This window comes from Myotis yumanensis, unplaced genomic scaffold (assembly GCF_028538775.1).
Source record: "Myotis yumanensis isolate MYYU_CA2020_CCGP unplaced genomic scaffold, mMyoYum1.0.hap1 SCAF_6, whole genome shotgun sequence".
NCBI classification, from domain to species: Eukaryota; Metazoa; Chordata; class Mammalia; order Chiroptera; family Vespertilionidae; genus Myotis; species Myotis yumanensis.
The window spans coordinates 44930744-44956436 of record NW_027223757.1 but is presented as its reverse complement, the minus strand read 5'-3'; the positions used below and the strand labels follow the sequence as shown (position 1 = coordinate 44956436).

Here is a 25693-nt window from a genome sequence, read left to right as displayed (position 1 = left end):
TTCTGTTTTGATAAATTTCTTATCATTTCATCTTACTCCTTTTTTTCTCTCTTATTACCAAATGCCCACTTTTTAATTTCTTAAATTAATAGACTTTATTTGGGGGACATTTTCAGAGTAACAGAAAAATTGAGCAGAAAATATAGACTTATCTATCCCCCTCAAACTCCTGCCACTTAGTTTCCCCTATTATTAACATCTTACATTAGTGTGGTAACATTTCTTGTACTATTGTAACACACTAATGCAACCAAATTCCGTAATTGACATTTGCTCACTTTTTGCGTTGTACATTCTATGGGTCCAAATGCCCATTTTTTATTGCATATCTGCCATAATCAGTTTCTGGATTCTCTTTCCACCTAATTAAGAGAAATATCTCTAGCCCAGCTAGTGTGGCTCAGTGGTTGAGCGTCAATCTATGAACCAAGAGGTCACAGTTTGATTCCTGGTCAGGGCACATGCCCAGGTTGCAGGCTTGATCCCCTGTGAGAGGCAATGATTCTCTCTCATCATTGACTAGAAGCCTGGTGCACGAAATTTCTGCATAGGTGGGGTCCCTCGGCCTGGCTGGCGATCAGGGCCAATCAGGTTCCCCGCCTCCCTGCCTCCTCCTTCCCTCACTCCCTCAGTGCCCGCCGCTGCCACTGGTCGCCTGCTATGTTCCACACCACCCCCGCTGGTCAGCACACATCATAATGAGTGATCAAACTCCCAGTCTCCTGGCTGAACTCCCGAGGGGACACTTTGCATATTAGCCTTTTATATATATATAGATGTTTCTATCTCTCTATCCCTCTACCTTCCTCTCTAAAATCAATAAAAATATTCTTTTAAAAGAGAAATATCTATAAAGAAAAGAAACATGTTCCAATTAATGACATTTTCAGAACTAAGTAGCAGCTGTTCTTTCCTCTGTTTTTGTGTTCTTCCTGACTCTACATACCAGATTTTCTTATCAAGTCATCCATTCAACCAATGATTATTGATCAGCAATTGCGTTCAAAGAATCATGGTAGGCATGATCTACTAGTGAAAACACTGAAGATAGACAAATGTGGGTCTTGTAAGAAAGCTAGGAGTTCAGACTGGTTGACCATAGGATGAATAAAGGGCAGGAATGGTTAATACAGCTGAGACAGAATTACTCATTTCTGTAATAAATATTCTCAGGGTCTTCAGAAAGGCGATTCTCACACAGGTGATGAGACACCCCAGGGCTGCTTCCTAAAGTTAAGTTTCTCATAGCATGCTACTTGGGTCAGCTGAACAGAATCAATCCCCTGAGGTACTTATTTGCAAGTCTTACCTTGCACTCACCTCTCAGAACCTGGGGGCAGAAAAGTGAGTGTAGAGACCAGGAATTCACATTTTAGCATGCATTCCTGGTAATCCTTATATGCATTAAGATGGTTGGGAAATGTGCAAAGGCAAAATATTATTTTATAATCATTTTAATTGAATACAAAACCCACACAAGTTTTTCAAAATAAATACAAGACTTCAAAAAAATTATCTATGAGGTAAATGCTTATCTCTCTCATTGTGAATGTTTAGATGAAAACATATGAGAAGCACTGTACCAAAAGCAGACAGAAGACTCGAATATGCTGCTAATATGTTGAAACATTCACAAATCTGTGGCATAAACTCTGCTGTGTATATCATCTTTACCTGCAATGATCAGCTTTGGTCTCCTCCACGCTTCCCAGGTTTGATGGCAGACCATAATAATGTCACTTGGCTATTCTTGAAAAACAGCTACAAAATGTTGGTGATACTCACTGCAGCAATGTGTATGTGAAAATCCTAAAATACTTGAAAAAATGTTTTCAGGGTGCACAGGCTGGCATAACCATAAATTCTGAGTAACACTGAAGTCGGCCAGGGATGTAAAGTTCAGGGGCCTCTGATTTTCTGGACCATTTTGTTTGTTGTCCTGTCCGCTCATGTCACCCTCTTAATATAACTGGACATAGAGCTTTTCCTAGCTGGTTAACTATTGAACTGAAGAACTGAAGAATGTCATTACTACCTGAGTTCCATTTGCTTCTTGGGTAATCCAATGAGAAATCAATTCAATGGCCAGTGTGCAACCAGAATAGCCAAACTATTATTCTGGGTCATTTGTCTCAGCTTCTTAAAGATTAAACTTTAGACTTTCCTGTCCAAGCAGCAGTGAAAACAGTAGGAAAGTCAGAGTCTTCAAAACCACATCCATTCCAGAATGTGCTAGAACAGAATGGTTGCTAATAACAAAAACAGAGAATCCTCCCTTTGGAAGAAATGCACTGAACAACTCAGATATGAGGACATAGGCAGTTTTTTACCGGAATGACAGAGGAGTTAGATAGGCAAAAACAGCCAGCCCCTGACTTAGAAACACCAAATTACCAGTCACCTGCAAGGGCAAATGGTTATTTCCCAGCCTCAGGTCTCAGCTCCCACCCTTTCTACCTGGGAAGTTATTCCCCTGAATGAAGAGGCAAACCAGAAGGTACAAAGAGAGTTTTGCCTTTGTTTATTCTTCCTTCAAACATTTGCTAAAATGTAAACACTTATTTTTCAAGTATGTTGTATTTCTGGTTTTGTGTTTTCCACAAGTCACTGCTCTAGTCTCTAAGATCCTCCCACTGTCACATTGGTAACAGGTTCCTCTCCATCTTTGGGACATGTCTGGAGCTCATCCGAGAGGCCCTGGGCAGCTGTGCCATCTTGTTAGCTGTTACGCGTCTACTTTCTTCAATCAAAATAAATGTTTAGTGTCACACCAGACTTTCCTTAACAAAACCTCTCAGCTTACCTAAGTTGCTATCTTTTTAGTGTCTTTAATCAGAGAGTCATACCTACATTTCTTCAGAACTTAAAGAAAATTATTTTCACAACCTCTACATCTGTCAATGTGCAGTTTTCCAGCCCTTTTTCATATTAAAATCTAGGATGAACAGGAATTTTTCCTACAGTTCCATTAGTTTTCACCTTCTTGACTATTCTTCTTTATTAATCCAAACAACAGGCCAAAATAGTTTCTTCTAAACCTACACACTTCAGCCTCCCTTGATTACCCACATACACAGGCAATACACACATACAAACATTCACACACACATATACATACATGCATTGCTCTGGGTTCTATAATATCCCTAGGCTACCCCAAAACAAATTTTCTTGACTGTGCCCAAATGTTTGGGGTCAATCATGAAAAAAAAAATGGGCCACTCATGCCCTGACCGGTTTGGCTCAGTGGATAGGGCGTCGGCCTTCGGACTGAAGGGTCCCGGGTTCGATTCCGATCAGGGTATGTACCTTGGTTGCGGGCACATCCCCAGTTGGGGCTGTGCAGGAGGCAACTGATCGATGTTTCTCTCTCATTGATGTTTCTGACTCTCTATCCCTCTCCCTTCCTATCTGTAAAAAATCAATAAAATATTTTTGTTTTTAAATGAGCCACTCAGGTTCTTAGTATCTGTAACCTCACAAATAGAATCAGATTTTTTTCAAGTCCACTAAAGAATGCATCAGATTCGATGCTATGTTCTGCAGAGTGAAATTTCCAGCAGAGTGCCTCATATCATATCTGCTTTGCCTTAATTCTTCCGTTGCTATAACCTGAATTGTAAAAGCTTACTCCAAAAACTCTATCTGTTCAGGCAGCCTTCAGTTTAATAAGAAGAATATATATTTTTCCCTTTGCAAAATACTGTATGTGCATACATACATCATATATATACACAAGCATATATATGCATAGGTATGATTACATGATACATATGATTTTTGAAATTGTAACTTTACATTTTCAGAAACATTGTTCTGTTTAGTGTAAGCAGCTGTTGATGACAAAGACTATCCAAGAGCTCTTCTGAGCTTCTTTGTCTCTTTTCCTGGTCAATACAAATTTAACACTTACATTTAATAGTAATTCGGTATGAGCATGGAAATGCCTCTCCACCCATCCTTGAGTGTAGAGCAGTAAAAGATAAAAAGTTACAATAGTATTCTGGTCTTGAGAAAATCAGAATGCCTATTTATTTCTCTTTTTGTGAAAGTGCACTTGAAAAGTAAAACGTGAAACCCTACCCCAGCGCGAGATTAAAAGCAGAGGGAGATTTTCCTCATAACTACAAATGATCTACACGGAGAGGACAAGTAATGATAAGTTTTTGAAAATGATAAGATTGTAGCAATCCAAAGCACTGCAAGAAATTGGCAAATTATAAAAGGACCAGAATGAGCCGCAGCAAAGCTCTAATTTTGCAGGCTCTCCAGACCCAGGAAAAGGAGGGGATGCAGGCAGCAGGAAAGCTTTTCTTCTTTCCAGGGTGGCCAGACCTTCTAAATCATGAGATACAAGAGGGTAGTTATGTGGTCGAGGTCGGAGAGAGTTACTGATAATGGCCGCAGAGCACAGGGCAGTTGAGATATCTGTCAACTCATTTCTATCACTGTTTTACGGACACAAAACCCTGCTGGCTTTATTGAATGTGGTAACTGCCAGCGTGAAGTGCACATTCACAGGGTCTGCAGAAGTGACCTCCACCGTTGACTAGAGAGCCTCCTTTAAAACAAGGTTCCAGGTTCCAGGCATCAGGCAAAGTGATGCCAGTTTAAAGAATGGGACCTTCATTGTCAAGTAAGACTCTGGAGCAGGGGTGGGCAAACTTTTTGACTCGAGGGCCACAATGGGTTCTTAAACTGGACTGGAGGGCCGGAACAAAAGCATGGATGGAGTGTTTGTGTGAACTAATATAAATTCAAAGTAAACATCATTACATAAAAGGGTACGGTCTTTTTTTTTTTTTTTTTTTTAGTTTTATTCATTTCAAATGGGCCAGATCCGGCCCGCGGGCCGTAGTTTGCCCACGGCTGCTCTGGAGGCACCTGGAAGCTAATGGTCATCTGTTGGTAACTAACTCCCTGACATCTACAGACCAGAATTCTGTCCTGGTTTGAAATCCCTTATTCCTTTACAATGAAACTACGTGCAAATAAAACCCAAATAACGAACCTGGGATGTAGCCAAATGTCATATATACTTTGTAGATCTATTAAGACCCATGCAAAAAAAAAAATTTTGAAAGGTATTTGGGGTTTCTTGGTCATAGTCATGAAAGAATGGACCATTAGAGATTCTAAAACACCATGACCTCCTTGTTTAGATCAGATTTTCCCTCTACCAGACAGCTGGTTAGGAGTCCACCCTTCTCTAGGCTGCCAGATGTGCTAGCCCCAAAGACCCACTTCCCACTGTTCCACACTGAACCTTCCTGACTTCTGATGTAGTCACTTGACTGTGTTCCCATAGTCGGCCTCTCTGTCTCTCCTTCACACACCAGGCCCTTTCCCTGCCCGGACTCAGGGCTTCTTAAGGCTACCCCAGCCTCTTGCAGCTAAGCCTTCTGCACATGGCAAGGACAGGACAATACAGCTCTTCTAGGAAAGTGACTAATTACTGTTTCTCCCTTGTTCACTATAACCTACTGGCTATCATTATAAAGTCTTCATTGCTAGTTGTTTTCCAAATATGAATATTGCTTACTTTTTTCTTTATTTTTGTTGTTAAAGAGAAGACGTAAGTACTTAGCTTAACACCTTACATATGGTAAAATGAGCTTTATACCAAACTGCATATCTTACTTTGGTCATTCTTTCTTGATAGCAAGCACAGCATACCTCTTAAAAGGTCTCTAACCTCTTCCATTCAGTCAGTGTCATTGATTTAGTCATTCAACAAACATCTATCCCTTCCATTTTCTCAGTTTTTGCATTCTAAAATATCTTGTCCAAGAGAGTTTTTCTGTGGTTGGTGAGTCATAACTAATACTTCCTATTTTTCCAATTATTTCAATGCAAACATTTCCAAACTGCTTTTATTTCCATTGATTTTTCACACATATTTACCCTTTCTCATTCTAAATAATGGATTTTTCTTGTTCTCTATGCCTATGTTTAAATATTTCCTTTATTTGTTATATGTACCTTGCCTTTGCAAAATAATTATGGCTACCGCGTGTAATTATGGTTTAATCACTGCATCCATTCTGTTCAATGATCCCTTTACTAAGTGGAATTACATGTCGAGTTAACACCCTTATCAACTGTTAGTTTTCAAAGAATAAGCTATGCAGTCTTGCTGAGTTTTTCCCAGCACTTGCCTTTTCCAGAATAAAGTATTCTTTCAGAGTGAATGGTTTACAAAAATCTGATAGCAATTCAGTCAGAGAGAAAAAATGAAAACTCTGTATTTTAGCTGTGTTGCAGGCAAGGAAGAACTGTGAAACTGAATCTATCTTCAAAACAGAAATTGACTGACTTTTTAAAGACATTAAATGGTTCACCTTTTAAGATTCAACTTTTTAAGATGCATTTTAATTGAATTTTTGAAATAAAAACTCCTGTACCTCCAAAGGCTGCTGTTTTCTTTCAGGTATTTTGCTCTGAAGAAACTTTATTGGAAATAAATAAAATGAATTTGTAATTTCTACTTTACCTTTGATTTTCCTCTTATCACCTCAAATTCTCTTCTAAAAATAGAGTGTAAATGAATCAGTAAATAGAATAATATCTTCATTATTAATATTTATTTTCAAGTTCCTATGTGCTGGGTACTCTGTTAAAGTGTATACATGGATCATCACCTTTAATCCACAGACAAAATGATGTTGCTCTCATTATTATCTTCATTTTACAGATGAGATAACAGGTTTTTAAAAGGTTAGATGACTTCCCAAAGTCACACAAGTACTGTGATTCTAGCATCAATAATAAGTGACCTCATTCGAACCCACACACTGATGAGGTCTGCGAACGTTTGGGTAATATAAGTTAAATAGCATTTCCCAAAGTCATCAAGGAAAAATCAGGAGCTATCACCTTATATTCACTAAGAAATGGGAACCTCACACTGTGTGCACACTTCAGTGCCTGCCACCATCACCATGGTTGCAATGTTCCTCAAAAGACTTTTAGGGAAGCCGAACTGGTTTGGCTCAGTGGATAGAGCGTCAGTCTGTGGACTGGAGGGTCCCGGGTTCGATTCCGGTCAGGGGCATGTGCCTGGGTTGCGGGCACATCCCCAGTGGGGGATGTGCAGGAGGCAGCTGGTCGATGTTTCTCTCTCATCGATGTTTCTAACTATCTCTCTCTCTTCCTCTCTGTAAAAAATCAATAAAATATATTTTTAAAAAAAGAAAAAAAAGACTTTTAGGGAAATCACAGCATGTGAGGACTTTAAATCACTCTGGTCTCTATCTACAGTCCATTAATACTTCCTGGATGCTCTATTAACATTTTTTTATTATAACCAAAGGGTTTTCTAACAATCCTATATAATAAAAGGCTAATATGCAAATTGACCAAATGGTGGAATGACCAGTCACTATGATGTGCACTGACCACCAGGGGCAGATGCTCAATGCAGGAACTGCCCCCTGGTGGTCAGTTCGCTCCCACAGGGGGAACACCGCTCAGCCAGAAGCCAGGCTTACAACTGGAAAGTGCAGCGGCAGTGGTAGGAGCCTCTCCTGCCTCCACAGCAGGCCTAAGGGACCCCGAACTGCAAGAGGGCATAGGCTGGGCTGAGGAACCCCCCCATCCCAGTGCATAAATGTCATGCACCAGTCCTCTAGTCTACACTAATAAAAGAGAAACATGGTAATTAGCTTACAACCGCTACCCTTTTCATTGGCTAATCACTGAGTATATGCAAATAAACTGACAACCAAGATGGCGGCCAGCAGCCATGCACTGAAGCGAACAGGAAGGCTTGCTTGCTCCAGTGACTGGCAGACTCCCCGCCTGCCACTGCCGGCCTCTGACCTGGCAGTTTGAAACATTGTAACAAATATAGAAGCTAAACAAAACCCCAGAAACCAGCTTTCAACCGCCAGGATCTCAGAGCTGGAGTTATACATTGTTTCGATTACAGAACGCAAACAAACCAGATACCTGCTTTCAGCAGCGAAAGCCTCAGAGCTAGAGCCAGAGCTAAAGCTGGCCCAGAATAAAAAAAGAAAAAAAGGAGCGGTTGGGAGCTTCAGTCAATTGCCAGCCTGAAAGCAGCCCTCAGCCCCTCACCCAGACTGGCCAAGCACCCCAGTGGGGACCCCCACCCTGAAGGGTGTGTGACCAGCTGCAAACAGCCATCATCCCCTCATCCAGGCTGGCCAGGCACCCCAGTGGGGACCCCCACCCTGATCCAGGACACCCTTCAGGGCAAACCAGCCGGCCCCCAGGCCTCTATCCTATATAGTAAAAGGGTAATATGCTTCCCAGCACTGGGATCAGCGGAGCTGCGAGGCCTCCTGGCACTGGATCAGTGTGACAGGGGGCAGCGCCCAAACCCCCTGATCGCCCTGCAACTCTGTGTGTGACAGGGTGCAGCACCCCAACTGCCCCCGCCCACAGGCCCTGCTCTGTGTGTGACAGGGTAGAGCCATAACCTCCCCGTCGGCCCTGCCCTGAGTGTGACAGTGGCAGCGCCCCAACCCCCTGATCAGCCCTGCTCTGTGGGTGATAGAGGGCGGCGCCCCAACCCCCTGATCCGCCCTGCTCTGTGTGTGACAGGGGGCAGTGCCCTAACTCCCCTATCGGCCCTGCTCTGTGAGTGACAGGGGGGAGTTCCCAACCCCCTGATGGGCCTTGCTCTGTGCATGACAGGGGGGAGCTCCCCAACCCCCTGATGGGCCCTGCTCTGTGCGTGACAGGGGGTGGTGCCCCAACTCCCCAATCGGCCCTACCCTGAGCGTGACTGAGGGTGGCATCGCAACCTCCCAATCCGCCCTGCTCTGTGCATGACAGGGGGGCTGCGCCCCAACTCCCCAATCAGCCCTGCTCTGAGCCCGACCAGGGGCTGCACCTAGGGATTGGGCCTGCCCTCTGCCACCCAGGAGCAGGCCTAAGCCAGCAGGTCGTTATCTCCCGAGGGGTTCCAGACTGCGAGAGGGCACAGGCCGGGCTGAGGGAGACCCCCTCTTCCCCCCCCCCCAAGTTCACAAATTTTTGTGCACCAGGCCTCTAGTTAGATTATAAGCAAGAAAAACCAGCCATAATTTTGCAAACTTCAACCAACATCCTTTTCATTTGCTGTGTCATAAGTAAACCACAATTCCATCATATGTATGTATGTGTGCGTATATATGTAGGTGTAATATCGATCATATTTTATGATATTTTATACAATATATTGTGTATAATAGCAAGAACAGTTTATTACTTTTTACATCTTTTAAAAATATGAACTATTTATAGAATTTTATCATAAGATATGTGTGTATGCCTTTTAATGTAAACTTTTTTATTCAACATGATCTAAAAGTAAAATATTTTTGAATAATCTATATTTTGCTTAGGAAGTCACCATACATGTCACAGAAATTAGCTATGCTCAAAGAATTCAAAAACAATAAACATCAAAACTCATTAAGACTTAATTTAAGGATTTTGCAGTGTCTCGGGCTTGTGATACAGATTAATAGCTTCATTTCCTCAATAAACCACAATTATGTCAATTAATGAAAATTTTCTGGTAACAAGATGCTGAAATAGACATTTTATTGCGTATACACACACATACACACACACACACACAATGTATATACCAGCAAATGAAATAAAGGAGGTAGTTTAAGCTCCATTTCTCCAGCAAACTCTCAGTAAAATAATTCACATTATTTGTAGCCTGGTTGCCATAAAACTTTCAACAGCTGAATAAATATCTGAGTGCTGCCTTGTCTTTGTTTCAATTTACTTGCATAGCTGTGAGCCCCCTTCCACTGCCCCTAGATAGACCGCCAGGATCCCAGTTCCTAGCAGCGTTAATAGGAGTTGAGTGCTTAATTTCCTGCGAGCTGCATATAAAAGCACCCTTATGTGTCAGGCTCCAAGAGCACAATACGAAAAGGAGAAAACACTGGTTTTATATGGAATCCTTCATATACAAATTATCCCAAAGAGCTTTACAAACAATGAATTTGAAACCGGTAGTTCAGGGATGGTGTAAACAAAAGCGTCAGCCATTGAGTGCTCAGCAATAACTCACACAGAGGCCTCCTTGAAATGTCAAAAAGTATATATCTTCCCCAGCATTCCTTCCCAAAACACAGTGTGTGCATATGATGCTTGCTGTCAATCACAGAACTCCACTCACACTTAATACAAGGAAAGTGAAAATTCCTTATTTAAAGGATTGATGCAATAACTTGTACGGGAATGTCCCACAGGGAAAACATGGTGCGCAATGTTAACTTAATTTAGTTGGCACCAGGTCACCAGACCCATGGATTGCTGCTGGGTAGGGCTTAAATATGATTCAACACATTTACCCTCAGCCCCATTGCCCCCAAACCCTCCCCACCCACAAAGACTCCTAAATATCAGTCTTGAACAGCAAAGAATACTTTAATACTTACCTTACACTCAACATTTTCCCTGTCCTCCTTTTCCTGTTACTCACTTCATCTTATGAGTTGTGTTCATATCTTCCTCGCCAAATTAATAGTTCATTTAAAATCCTGTGTTGTTATTTCTGTAGCCAACCCTCTTCACCACTCCCCTCAGCTAACAGCATGTACCCAAGTTCTACCTAATGAACAGGCTCCCAATGAAAGTTGACAAAATAAAAAGCAGTAAAGTTATTCCAGAGCATAGACATCAAAAGAAAGTTACACTTTATATCTTCAGTTTTTACAGAGCATGTATATAGATCACTACAAGAATAACTCTTTTTCTTTTTTTTCTTTTTTTAAATATATTTTATCAACACTGAATTAGACCATGCTAGCAACTGTAACAGGCAAACATTAAAATCTAAGTTGTTTAACAAGATAGAAATTCATTTCTTGCCTTCACAAATTTCAATTGGGTGTTCTGATTAGTGGGGTGGTTTTCTTCCTTGTGGTGATTCAATGATATAGGCACCTTCCATCTTGTGACTCTCCATTCCCTAGTCTTCTGTTGGATCTTCATTGGCCAGCAGATCAGGAAAGAGAGAGAGCAGGGAGCAAGGAGGATTGTGAGGGCAGTGCTTAAGGTCCTGGCTTGGAAGAGGTGTCCCCCACTCCCTCGCACATCTCATTGGCCAGCACTCAAGTCACATGGCCACACCTAATTGAAAGGGAGCTTTAGTCTGGTTGTGTGCCCAGGAGGAAGAAGGCTTCAGTGATCACATATTAGTTTTGTCTCTCCCACCACCACCTCATGACCCTCCAGGGAAATTGTTCCTGAACAAACCTCAGGGCTAATTTAAGACTGAAGTAATTTAGACACTAATTAACTCACTATGAGTTATCAACTGTTGATATTATCTCCTATCAACCATAAGCTGTCCTCCTCATTTCCTCATCCTTATCAGCATGAAGCAATGAGGTCTTCTAGCTGGATAATTTTTGGGTTGGAGAGGAGGGAGGGAAAGCTTTAGATTTTCAGGTCAATTGTTTCTGTTATAGGGAGTTGTACAAAAAAGGAGTCACTAAACCAAGGCTAGCCTGGCCCTCTGAGGCTGAGTTATAGTTGCATACAGTACTGGGAAGTGCCCCAGGACTTAACATAATTACTCCACCTCCCAAATCCCAGCCCTGCCCCTCACTAGGGACTTCTGCCCACACTTTCTTCAGTTCTGTGTTGGACTGTCAAGTGGAATTTAGGCAGCCTCTGTTCTGCCAGGCCAGGAAAAAAACCATTTCTCCATGATCAAAGACCTCTTTACCCTGTCTTCCTCTGGGTCTGAATCCCTGATTACCTGAGAACGTCCTCCTTATCTTGCGATAAAAATCATTGTATACAAGAGTTCTGAAGCCAACCACCATGTCTTCTTGAAGGTTACAGGTTTTATGCTCAAAATAACATTAAAAAAATTAATTTTCATATTATACTGCTCAATCAGTCATAACTTTGTGTTGTAAAATTTATCTTCTCCAGATACTAACCCCAGCCTTGGTTTGATGACAGCTTTGAGTGGAATTTTTCTTCTGTCAAAATCTTCTCAAAGCATTAGAGACCCAAAAGGTTTGGTGCCAATATTATATAGACTATTTGCTTAGTTCACCCTTTTGCAACTGCTTCCTTCAGGCAATATAGTGCAGTGGTTAAGAGTACAATTCTGGAACCAGACTGACTGTCCAAATGTCAGCTCTGTCAATTACTATGGCAGGTCCATGTGACCTTTAGCCAATTGCTTAGTTTTCACATACCCCAGTTTCTACTTATATATTACTAGAGGCCCAGTGTACGAAATTCGTGCACTAGGGCGGGGGTCCCTGACCCCAGCCTGCACCCTCACACAGTCCAGGCCCTCAGGGGATGTCCAACTGACAGCTTAGGCCCGCTCCCCACAGGGAATGGGCCTAAGCCAGCAGTTGGACATCCTTAGCGCTGCAGCGGAGGCAGGAGAGGCTCCTGCCACTGCCATTGCACTCGCCAGCCATGAGCCTGGCTCAGGGCTTCTGGCTGAGCACACTGACCACCAGGGGGCAGCTCCTGCATTGAGTATATGCCCCCTGGTGGTAAGTGTGCATCATAGTAACCGGTTGTTCCCCCGTTTGGTTGATTTGCATATTACCCTTTTATTATATAGGATAGAAATAATAATAATACCTACCTCGTGGTTTATTAAGTGTTAAACAAATTAATACATATGGAGTATGGAGAACAGGGTTTGACACATAGTAAATATTCACTACCATAATTATAAGCTAGAGTTTAACATTTGTTCACTAGGTAATAAACATGGTTGCCTTAAAACAAAAATTGCAACTCTGAGCTATAAATAAATATACCAAGGATATAGATTCTTTCTGACCTCATAAATGTTGAGCAAGGCCTTCAATCTCCTCCTTCTATGAACAGCCTCATTACCTCACCCCACAGTAATATACAATATTATCATTTTTCTATGTGTCACGAGGTGACAAAACAGAAAAGCACTCCCTCAGAAGTTCTTAGCAAGACTATAATCAAAAAAAGAAGATCTCATTCTATTAAAGTTGAAACAAAACAAGCAAGGATATACTCACCCAATTTTCCACTACATCAAGGCCATTAACTTCTGACCCAAGTTTCTGAGAAATCTTTCACAGGGCAGAGAATCACACTAGAAAAGACCAGAGGATGCCAGAATTTCTTAAGCATTGACCTGAAAATTTCTACCAGTGGTTCCTAAACTTGGAATTATGGACACTGTCTGACAAAAGGCGACTCACAACAGGTACACATTTCCATTCTTGGGAGTAACAGAATCCACCCTGAGCCTGACTGGTTTCCATCAGAACACTCAGTGCTCTCTCTACTACACTTGGAGAAGTCTGACACTCCCAACCCTAGAATCTGCAAGCTAACTGGCCCCTCTCAGCTCACATGGAAAGCTATGTCCTTTAAATTCCCAGCCCTGTCTGGTTTCCAACATCATTCATGGAGTAGACAAATTCAGGCAGTGGCTCTAGCTACCTATATGTCAAACAATTTTTTAAAAAACAATGTACACCAATCATGCCCATAGCTGTGGGACAGTAATGTTAAGACAAGGATTTGTATAACAAAATAAAGAATTTTAACAGACATTTAAGAGTCACTCCAGTTACTGTTTCAAAGTCCAACTCTGACTTCTTTCAGGTCCTTTTAAAATTGGTCCTTCAGCAAGTCATCCCACAACATAAGTGATGGAAGTAATACTTACCACCTCAAGTCCACTGTGCAAAAACATATTTTGCTGAAATCAACCATCTTAATGCTTTGGGTTTTACAAATACCTTACAATTTAAATGATGCTTTCATGTGTTTTGATCGTAGGAAAAAAAACCAAAAATCCAGGAAACTTCTTCCATATTCAGGTTCCTCCCACTTCTAGTTCCCCTTAGTCATATGGGACTTAATTTTGGAGGGGACAATGTTGAAACTCTTCTTGGAGTCCAAACACCAAAAGGGATTTTTCCTTCTATTATAAATAATCATTATATTAACAGAAAGCAGTATCATTGTCTGAGCTCTAACTATGTGCCAAGAAAATGGCTCTAATAGTTTCTCTGCCTTCCTCACTAAGACATAAACCGAGTGTCCTTTGAAGGACAAAGATTCACATTTTCTTGATGAAGCAGCTAGAAACTTCCTTGAGATACCTAATTAATCTCTAAATCCCTAATGACACATAGTAGGTATTGAATAAGCTTTTGATAAATTAATTCTTTAAATAATTAGTATAATTATCTGCTCCAAGCTCTTCCAAAATTGATGTCCCAGTGAAATATGTTCAATATTTCCCACTTACAGTTATTGAGATTTACAATCAAGACACAAATCAACTGGGGAGTTAGTTCAAACACAAATCAAAACATTGTTTCTCCATGATTTTAATTTTCAATCTAATACCAATAGCTCATATAGCTCATTAGTTTTTAATATGTAGGATAATTATGCATTTTGAGTTTTGAGTTGTCCATCAGTTTTTATACTGTGCATTTTTGTTATGATGAATGGTTTACTCAAAGCTGGCATAGTTAATGCACCTGATCAGAAAAGTGAACCTACTTCACCAGTTTATCACTTAGTACTTTTAAATTAGAATTTTCAATCAGTTCCACCTTAAAAATGTATCTAGACTTTTTTGTTTTCAACCCTTGCAGTTCCAGAGAAATGTGTTTAAAATAATTATTTTAATAACTTAATGGGTTTGATAATTTATGTCTGAGTGAAATTTAGTTACCAATTTCACACAAGTACCCTTAATGCTTACTAATGCTGTGTTACCATGGGCAAATCAGAGAGATCTAATTTATCTCTTAAATTTGTCTCTCTCTTGGCATTTTAAAGTCTTATTTGACTTTGACTTTTTATGTTAATTTTTATGGTTTATTTGCACAAAACCATTCTAATATTTTTACAATTTGCATACTATTATTATTTACATAAACATCATGTTATCAGATAATGATTGAAGGCAAAATTAGTTTCACTAATATTTGCAATGAAGTATATACCATTATTTGCAGATTTTTATAATTTTTTTAATATATTTTTTTATTGATTTTTTACAGAGAGGAAGGGAGAAGGATAGAGAGTTAGAAACATCGATGAGAGAGAAACGTCGACCAGCTGCCTCCTGCACATCTCCTACTGGGGATGTGTCCTCAACCAATGTACGTGCCCTTGACCGGAATCGAACCCGGGACCTTTCAGTCCGCAGGCCGACGCTCTATCCACTGAGCCAAACCGGTTTTGGCGATTTTTGTAATTTTAATGAAAACATTTATATTGCCATTTTTGTAGGTCAAAACAATCTAATATTAGAATTTTGTGTGGTTTGATCTAATACAAGAACACAGCCTAGCCTTAAATTACAGCAGCTTACTTTTTTTAATTCGGGGAGGCAGCAGGGAAGAGCAGAAAGAATATAAATAAGGAGTTAGTCAAAACATAGCTTTGAATCTCAGCTTTGCATACATACTAGCTCTGTGACCTTGTAAAACTTATTAACTTCTCTGAGCGCTTAATTTACTCACTTATCAAATAGTAATTATTACCTGGAAAGTTATAAGATTTAAATAAAAACACATATCAATCACCAAACACATGGTCTAGAAGAAAATATTCGACAAATAATTTGTCTTTCCTCTTTCTTCTTTTTTTCTAAATGCACATCCAATTGGCTCTAAAAACTATAGTCTGAAGGGCAATTGACAAATTGATCAAATAAGCATATCTAATTTGTTGTATCAGTAGCGTGTGTGTGTGCTTGCGCGTGCGCACGTGCGCACGCATACGTGGGCAAGTGTGGTGAGATGAGCTACATGTCACACTATAATTCAATTGGCTTTTCTGGCAAGAGTTGATCTTATTAAATGCCTCCAATTTATTTTTATCTCAAGTGTACATTCAGGGAAATTTTCATTTTTGTTACAAAAAGACTGTTTTATAAATTATTAATCATTTAGCAAATTCATTAGATTATGTCAGGGTTACTAACTCAGCTTTTAAAATATATTAGCTACCTGAATTTTACTACCATGACACTATCACAGAAAACTGGAGATCTTTTTCCCTTTCAAATTTCCAAATGATTTCCTACTGTTCACTTTGAGAAACTAGTGGGCAGCAAATTTCAGTCCTTCCTCAACTGGAATTTTCCTTTCTTTTAGACACCCACTAAGAATTTGTATCACGTCTGACAGTAATTTGAAAATCTATGACTGTAGAAAAAAATGGTATTTTAAATTATTTCTATTTTTCCAAAATTGCTCTCAAAGAAGACACAATGAAAAGAGTAGCAATTTTTTAACATACCAGTGTTCACAGGGCCAAATGCTTTGTTTGTAGCTTTGGATTCTTTGTAAAAAAAAAAAAAAAAAAAAAAAAAAAGAAGAGAAAGAAAGAAAGAAAGAAAGAAAGAAAGAAAGAAAGAAACAAAGAAACAAAGAAACAAAGAAACAAAGAAACAAAGAAAGAAAGAAACAAAGAAAGAAAGAAACAAAGAAAGAAACAAAGAAAGAAAGAAGAGAAAAAGAGAGCAAAGAAAAACTATGTCCAGTTTCATTTCTGAGTTTTACTGAAACCTTACCAAGTTCTTGGTGCAGGCTCATTGCTTGATATAGTCCCTGTTTTGTTCTTTGATCTCCTGCTGTAGTCCTCCAGAGTTAAAGCGGAGGTCGGAACTAAACCCTGCTCAATCCTGACTTTAAAGAATGAGAAGCTAGAGGCAGTTAAAACTGTAAGAGCAAAAATATTCAAAGCACTTATACCTTATTGATCAAGTTTTAAATTCTAGTTACTATTTGAAAGAAGGAATTATCCTTTTATTGACATTATGTTTAAATTATCTAGTGTTGATATTTTTCTTCTTTATGGTTAAGATTAGAGTGTTACTTCATTTAACCCAAGACATGTTCAAGAACAACAACAGAAGTGATCTTTAGATAAAACATGGAACTATGCTACCAAAAACTGTTATTGACCTCCCATTGCACCTAAACAAAATCTAAATTCCTTCCTATGGATTGGGGCCATTTGGCTGCCCGCCAACTAAATTCCCTTCCTATGTGGTAGCAGATCCCTATTTTGTGAGTCTTCCTGAGGCCAAGCGTCCATATATTTCTTCTCGACACCCCACCCCCACCCCACCCCCACCCCAGCTGGGGCACACAGCCATGACCTATGCTTGGCCAGTTGGTTCCCTCCAGGTGGGATTCCGAATCCCAGGAGAAGGCCATAAAGCTGGGGAGATAGGCAAGAAATTCTTCCTTATGGACATCCATTAGCAGCATTAACTGTCCAGTGGAGGCACAAACACCAGCATTATCCTAAAGAGACAGTTTCTCCTTTTGCCCTTCCTTAGTTCCTGCTCATTTTCCAAGCCTATTTCTCCATTTTTTTTCACAATTACGGGAGCTATCCACTACATTACAATGAACTCCTTGCTACTTAGGATAGCCATGACTGCCTTCCATTATTTGCAACTGACACCTGGCTTATGAATCTTTATTTTTACCAACTCACTGAATTATGTTGACTGCTGTCAGGTTCACTGAACTTTTTCAGTTCCTCAAACATCTCTTTCCTCATCTCTTTCCTCCTTTGTACATTCTGTTCCCTCTGCTAAGAGCTCTTTTTTCCCTACTTACTAGTACATGGCTAGCTCCTCTTGTTTTAAGTCTTCCTTCGAATGTCACTAATGCAGAGAGATGGCCCTGTGGGATAGAGATAATCCTATGCCCATGTTGCATCCTCCTTGTCTCCTCTTCTTCCTTCACTTGCATATTAGTCCATTGCTTGCCAATTCTTAATTTCTGGGGAGCAAAGAATAAACCACATATTCTTGAGATCATAAAATGAAGAAAAAGCTAAAATTGTATATCTGTACCATTATCATTTAAACTCGGCATATATTGCATGCAGAGTGTATATCATTTTGAACATGAAGTTTAATGTTAACAAAGGTGTAAATATCACACTTTGCATAAATTTTATTCCCACAACATGTCAGACATAATCCTCAAGCCATAAGATAAATGATCTGAAGAGTCATGTTTGAACAAAAGGAAACTGAAAACTTAGAGATATTTGAAATTCTAAAACTCAGAATGTAGGATTTAATCTGAATGTTATAAACTTTATGCCAAAGAACATTTTCTTGATATTTATTATAATGCCAATAAAACATAAGACTGATGTCTCAAAATTTTTTTTAGCTTTTTTATATAAGCAAGCTTAAAAGAACTTCTGCTGGTTTTTGTTAAAGCAATAGTATTATAAGATTCTTATATTTTCCCTATGTGTAGGGACATTAAAATAAATATTTCCTTACTATAAATTGGAAACCCTGAGAGTTGGGGAGCACTGAATTAATCTATGCTGAAGAAGCAAGTAAAGATGACAGCGGAGATTGAAAGATCACTGTGGCTTCCTAGAGACCCCTGTGTGGTGGATATATATCATAAATATGATATGTATATTATATATGTACTGTGGGACTTGAGCATAGAGCCTTCTGAGAAAGGCACAATAGCAATCGGCAATAGGCATGCTAAAGAGCATGATACTTGGGCACAATGCCCATTTGTGGAATAAAAAAAAATTCTTTTCCTCCCTGGAGCAGCAAGAATAGTGCCACCATACTTTGTCAATTCCACTTCACATTATTGTGCTCTTCACCCCCTTCATTAAAGCACTGGTATGCAAGTGATCATTCCTATTAATAGGCTCTCCACTATCAGAAGTGGGCCTCTTTCATTTTTCACCAAATTATGAAATAGCTTCCCATTATAACTTATGTTCTATATACTCCAGCCAAGACTTTTCTCTCATCTTAAAATGCTCTGCTTTAAATGGGCCTCTAATGTATAATTTTATTGTTTGAGCATTTCATTTTCTTTTTGATTTATGTTTCTTTATAGCTGGTTAGACAGCTCTTTGTGATCTTTTGATGAAAGATTCTACATAAATAAAATTGACTGAGAAGAGGGACCTGATGGTAGCGCTGGAGAATGCTCTCTGCACTCTGCAAACTTAAGATCAAGATTCAAGTCTCAAATTAAAGATTCAAAGAATGCTTTAGCTTTTATTCTTTCTATTTTTATGTTAAAAATTCAGCTTAATATTGCTGATTTTGTTCTCTGCTATATACTGTCTAGAGGGATCATGTTGGGTTGTTTTTTTTTTAACCAAAATGTATTGAAATTCCAAGGGTAGAAGAAGTAAATAATTATATGAGTATGCTGAATGTAGCACTGCTTAGCCTTTAAAATTCTAACTTAAAAATATATACAGTTGATATTTAGAACAGACAATCAAATAGACGTCAGTCTTTTGCTAACCAATAGTTAACAGAACACCTTGAAGTCTTTATGTTATTTCCAAAACCTTTTAAATAGTTTTTAAAATATTTTCCTATTTATATTCTACATTTTTTTTATCCCAGGATATCAAGTACTTTTAATGGTCAATGAATTACTGAGGTAACCTAAGAAAATTCCTTTTCCTTACTGTTTTTTCACATACTCATAAATGCTTTGATGGCTGACTGATTTTTTTATCTTTCATCTACTATGCTCAGTCAATAGAATCTGCCTTGCTCAATGCAGAGATCTGAATTTTTTAGTGAACTTAAGAAAAATAGTACATACATGTTATAGTTTATTTTTAGGCTTTTTTTAATGACAATTTTCAATTTTAAGTAATAGAAACAGCTGTGGGAGCTGAAGGGGATGAATGGAAGGATAGATAGACAGTTGTGATCAAAGAGAGGAAGTGTAGGACAGTGAACAAAATGTTTAAAATATTAACTTTTTTCTCTTTCTGTAATTTTTCCCCTCCCTCTTATGTTTCCTTCACCCAACACACACAACACTGTTGCATTCATTACTTGGGGAAAGAATGTTATCATATAAAGCAGAAAAAAATGGCTTTGCATTTCAAAAGTCTCGATTCTGATGGAACTCGGGATATAAACACAAAATTGGGAGAGAAGACCTAAAGAGAAAGAACTAGGCTACCGCACCCTGTGGCCAGGTAAAATATTCCTATACTGAAAGAGGGATGCTGAGGGGGAAGGAACTGGGTAGGGAGAGATGGGTGGGAATGAGTAGACTCTACCACATGGAAAAGAAAAATTTAAAGTAGAAATTACATTCAGGAATGAATTTGCAGCCTTAAATTCAGCCTGCCAGACTGAAATTATCTTGGCGGAAGTGGAACGCTGCCTTGGTATCTAGAGATCCAGGATGTATATGCCACTAAGTAGCTGATATCAAATGGCAAAGGACAGTATTACAGATCATAGAGAAAAAGAAACTATGAGTCAGAAGAATCCAAAAAGTTATAGGAGTGGGAACACACCTAAGGACAAAGGTGAAGATGAAGATAAGGACATTGACAGGAAGTAAGTAGGGAGTGGGTGGAAGAAAATGGTGACAAAGGTGTATAGATTCATGACTGGAGTAAGACTCTTTAGGAGGGGAGAGCAGACAACAGCAGAAATAGAGCAAGCATTTCAAATAAAGAGAAACACAGAAAAGATGTCAAATGAAATGGCCCTAAGTTCAAGGCTACCAATACCAACCCCAACAATCAGAATAAGTGAGCACTAGTGTAATCTACCACAGGCAGAGAAAGTTGGCAGGAAGCAAAAGAGAGACTTGAGCCAGGAAGTCAAGGGAGAAGGGTGTAAATCCATGTGAACTGGCTGGGTTTGGGAGTGCGTGAGAAGTCTGGGATGGGGAAAAGCAAAATGGAAAGGCATGTTAGAAAACAAGCTTTGGGGAGCAGGTAAAAAGGGTTTCATTTGTGAATAAATTGGAGTAGCTAAAATAGGACATATTGGGTTAATAGAAAAGAGGCATAAATGATGATACATAGGCCAAGGAAAATATATTTTTTTATTTATTCAAAAAGATATGTTGACCCCTGTGATCCCCAGAATTATGCTCAAAGCTGGGAAAACAAGCAAAATAAGACATATATTAGATTTCCAGGAGGCTATGACATAGGGGAAGAGAGATGGAGGTCAGATCAGCAAATCAGTGATAGTGTTCATAGGATAAAAAAGTGCTGTTGTAGCTTGAGGAAGAAAAAGGTGTGCACACATGTATAGCATGCATGCATGTACGTATATACACATGCAAACACACACACACTCACAAACGTAATCTAAGCTAGATGCCATTTTCCTCATTTGTAGAAAAATTAATATCAGAGACTTAAGAAATGATTCATGAAAAGTAGCTCTGTGAATTTACCTTTATCCACTTGATCAGACATATAGGCCCATTGAATGTTCATTACTCTTAAAAAGCAAATAAGGCCCGGACATGATGGCTCAGAGATAGATATTTCTGGTAGTAATATTTTTCTGATATGTCTCCTCAGTCAAGGGAAACAAAAGAAAAAATAAACAAATAGGACTACATCAAACTAAAAAGCTTTTTCACAGCAAAGGAAACCATACACAAAATGAAAAGACAACCCATTGAATGGGAGAACATATTGGCCAATGATACATCTCATAAGGGTTAGTTTTCAAAACTTATAAAGAACTATACAGGCAAGTGCGCGCGGAAAGCTGGAAGGCCCGGGCCAGGGGGACTTCGGGGAGTCCTGCCGCTCTCTGGTCCCCGGGTTCGGCTCGGGCTGGAAGATTTTAACGGTTTGGTGTCACAATGCTGTGCGTGGTGAGCTGGAACATTAATGGGATTCGGAGCCCTCTGCAAGCGGAGGAGCCCAACAGCTGTACCACCATGGCCATGGCGCGCGTTTTGGACAAGCTGGATGCTGACATCCTCTGTCTTCAGGAGACTAAAGTTACCAGGGATGCACTGACAGAGCCCCTGGCTATCATTGAGGGCTACAACTCCTATTTCAGCTTCAGCCGCAACCGGAGTGGCTATTCCGGTGTAGCCACCTTCTGTAAGGACGGCGCCACCCCACTGGCTGCTGAAGAAGGCCTGAGTGGCCTCCTTGCCCCTCAGAATGGGGACGTGGGTTGCTATGGAAACATGGATGAGTTCAGCCAAGAGGAGCTTCGGGCTCTGGATAATGAGGGCCGGGCCCTCCTCACTCAGCTCAAGATTCGCACCTGGGATGGTAAGGAGAAGATCTTGACCATAATCAACGTGTATTGCCTCCATGCTGACCCTGGGAGGCCTGAGCGGCTGACCTTTAAGATGCGCTTCTATCGCTTGCTGCAGATCTGAGCAGAAGCCCTCCTGGCAGCTGGCAGCCATGTGATCATTCTGGGTGACTTGAACACAGCGCACCGCCCCATTGACCATTGGGATGCAGTCAACCTGGAATGCTTTGAAGAGGACCCGGGACGCAAGTGGATGGACGGCCTGCTCAGTAAGCTGGATTGCCAGGGTAGGTCCCACGTAGGGACTTTAATTGATACCTACCGCTGCTTCCATCCAAAGCAGGAGAGGGCCTTTACCTGCTGGTCAACAATCACTGGCGCCCGCCGTCTGAACTATGGCTCCCGGATTGACTATGTGCTGGGAGATAGGACTCTGGTTATAGACACCTTCCAGGACTCCTTCCTGCTGCCTGAGGTGATGGGCTCTGACCATTGCCCCGTGGGTGCAGTCTTGAGCGTGTCTTCTGTGCCGGCAAAACAATGCCCTCCTCTTTGCACCCGCTTCCTCCCTGAGTTTTCAGGCACCCAGCTCAAGATCCTTCATTTCCTAGTCCATCCCAAACAAGAGGCTGTGTCCAAGCAGTCAGTGCTGCAGCTCAGCAATCAAACCCAGGGACAGATGCGCCAAAACAAAGTCCATGTGCGCTCGATCAGGCCTCGGCCAAGTCGGGCTGGCTCCGGCAAAGGCCAAAAAAAACTGATTAACTACTTCCAGCCATCCTCCAGCCATCTCCAAGCGTCTACCAATTTGGAGCTTCCTAACCAGCGTGCCCTTGTGACTCCAAAGATCCCAGAAGACAAGGTGATGGGCAAAGGGGTAGAGGGGCAGGCCAAGGATGCAGAGGCCAAGGATGAGAAGCAGCTACGGACTTCATTCTGGAAGTCTGTGCTGGGGGGTCCCTTGCCCATGCCGCTCTGTGGGGGCCATGGGGAGCCATGTGTGATGCGAACTGTGAAGAAGGCAGGACCCAACCAGGGCCGCCACTTCTACATGTGTTCCAGGCCCCGGGGGCCTTCCACTGACCCCTCTTCTCACTGCAACTTCTTCCTCTGGAGCAGGCCCAGCTGAGCCCCACCCAGGCAAGGGATATCTGGCCTGGTCAGCCCTGTACATGAACTGAGGCCAGCACCTTCCTAAGCTGTCACCTCCTCCCCCAAGGCCTCCTTCCCCACCCCCTCCTCCTCCACCTTCCTCAGGAATCCTTCTGTTTTTTCTTTCTCTTCCTCCTCTAAGGCCTCTCTCCTCTCTCTTCCTGCCTTGCTCCTCATTGGTGAGCTACTTGTACCTTAATTCTGCACCCCAGTCCTCCACCCCAATTTCCACCTTCCTGTAAGAAGTACACAGGAACCAGTTGCTCCAGGAACTTTTTCCTTCCTTGCTAGGAAGTGTATCTGCCTCAATAAAGTCTGTGTCTTTGTTTTAGTGCAAAATAAAAAAAAAAGGAACTATACAGCCCTATCTGGTTTGGCTCAGAGTATAGAGCGTCGGCCTGTGGACTCAAGGGTCCCACGTTCAATTCAGTCAAGGGCACATGCCCAGGTTGTGGGCTTGGTCCCCAGTAGGACCGAGCAGGAGGCAGCCAATCAATGATTCCCTCTCATCATTGATGTTTCTATCTCTCCCTTCCTCTCCCTTCCTCTCTGAAATCAATAAAAATATATTTAAAAATAAAAGAACTATACAACTCAACACCAAGAAAACAAATAATCCAATCCAAAACTAGGCAAAATACCTGAAGAGACACTTCTCCAAAAATGACATACATACAAATGGCTAATAGACAGATGAAAAGATGCTCAACATCACTAATCATCAGATAAATGCAAAGTAAAGCCACAATGTAATATCACCTCATGCCTGTCAGTATAGCTATCATCAATAAATCAACAAACAAGTGTTGGTAAGGATGTGGAGACACGAGAACCTTCATGCACTGTTGATGGAAAAGTAGATTGGTGCAGCCACTGGAGAAAGCAGTATGGAGTATCCTCAAAAAATTAAAAATGGAACTGCTTTGTGACCCAGTAATCCCACTTTGGGGAATATATCCAAAGAAATCCAAAACACTAATTCAAAAGATTGTGTGCACTCCTATGTTCATAGCAGTGCTATTTACAATAGCCAAGATTTTGGAAGCAACCCAAGTGCCCATCAATAGATAAGTGGATACAAATACTGTGGTACATTTACACAACAAAATACTACTTGGTCATAAAAAGGGAAGGAAATCTAACCTTTTGTGACAGCATGGACGGACCTGGAGAGTAGTAAGCCAAGTCAAATAAGCCAGTCAGAGAAAGACAATTACCAGATGATTTCACCTACATGTGGATTCTAATGAATACAATTAACAAATAAAATAAAAACAGACTCATAGATACTGAGAACAGACTGACAGCTATTAGAGGGGGTTAGGTGAAAAAAGGTGAAGGGATTAAGAAAAAAAATAGACACAGCCAGCAGTATGATGAGTGCCAGAGGGAAAAGGGGGTGGGCAGAGGTGGAAGAGGGCAAAGGAGGAATAAATGGTGGCGGAAAGAGACTTGACTCGAGTGGTGAGTGAACAATGCCATATACAGGCGTTGTGTTATAGAATTGTGTGCACTTGAAATCTGTATGGTTTTATTAACCAGCGTCACCCCAATAAATTCAATTTTAAAAAAAGAAAGAAAAAATTTCTCACCACTTCAAGTCCTTATGGATCTACACAGTATTCATAAATAAATGTATTTTTCTATACCTACTACCTAATTTTCAATAAGCCAGCCCTGATTTTCTTTATGCCTTCAGTTTATAGGCCAGTGCTTATTTTCGTGGCTGATTAATGGTTCTGATTAGTCCTCCAAGCAGGAAATCCAATATCCCTTAGGGGAACCCTAAAGATGCAGATGACCATGAATTCAAGGAAGCCTATTCACAACAAAAATCAATGGAGAAAAGAGGCAATGTTAGCGTAGACAACAGTTCTACCAGTTTCTAAATGCAAGTGCTCAGACCGAGGGAGTGGAGGGAGGCCGGGGATAACAGAGAATGTATTCAGAATACCAAATTGCAGCTTCATCACTCTAAAAGCCAGTTTTAACAACTCCGTTCCCACTGTCGAAATTTAAAGCTTTCTTTTTGTGAATTTTGGCTGGTTTATAGCCCTGAAAGAAAACTTCACCCTCTCAGAGACTGACGGCCTCCTGGACTGCATGTGTGTCCAGGGGCCGAGCGGGCTTGATTTCACAGAAGCCACATTACAGCCACAGCACAGGTACTGTTAGAATAATTTCAAGGCCGTGGAACTTGGGAAAACTGTAGAAATGTGAAAACTACCCTAATTTCTGTAGCATGTAGCTTATCTGAGTGCAGATATCACATAATAGGCTCATAAAGTTTTCTAAAAGTTTCTTAATAGAATAGATTGTTTGATACAACAAATATAACTTTTCCTTGGCCACTATTTAATTATCCTGGTTAATTCTTTTTTTAATGCAGATGTTAAAAACTAAATAGATTTAATCTATCAAAAAGACTAATGCTTGTTAGCACTTTTTTAAATTTTTCAATTACAGTTTACGTGCAATATTATTTTGGGGTTA

The 25693-nt window shown here is 40.6% G+C and overlaps 1 pseudogene; it reads left to right on the top strand.

Moving 5' to 3' along the window:
• Positions 1–21556: 21556 nt before the first annotated feature.
• On the top strand, positions 21557–23539 carry LOC139013110 (DNA-(apurinic or apyrimidinic site) endonuclease 2-like; annotated as a pseudogene).
• The last annotated feature ends 2154 nt before the right edge of the window (positions 23540–25693 follow it).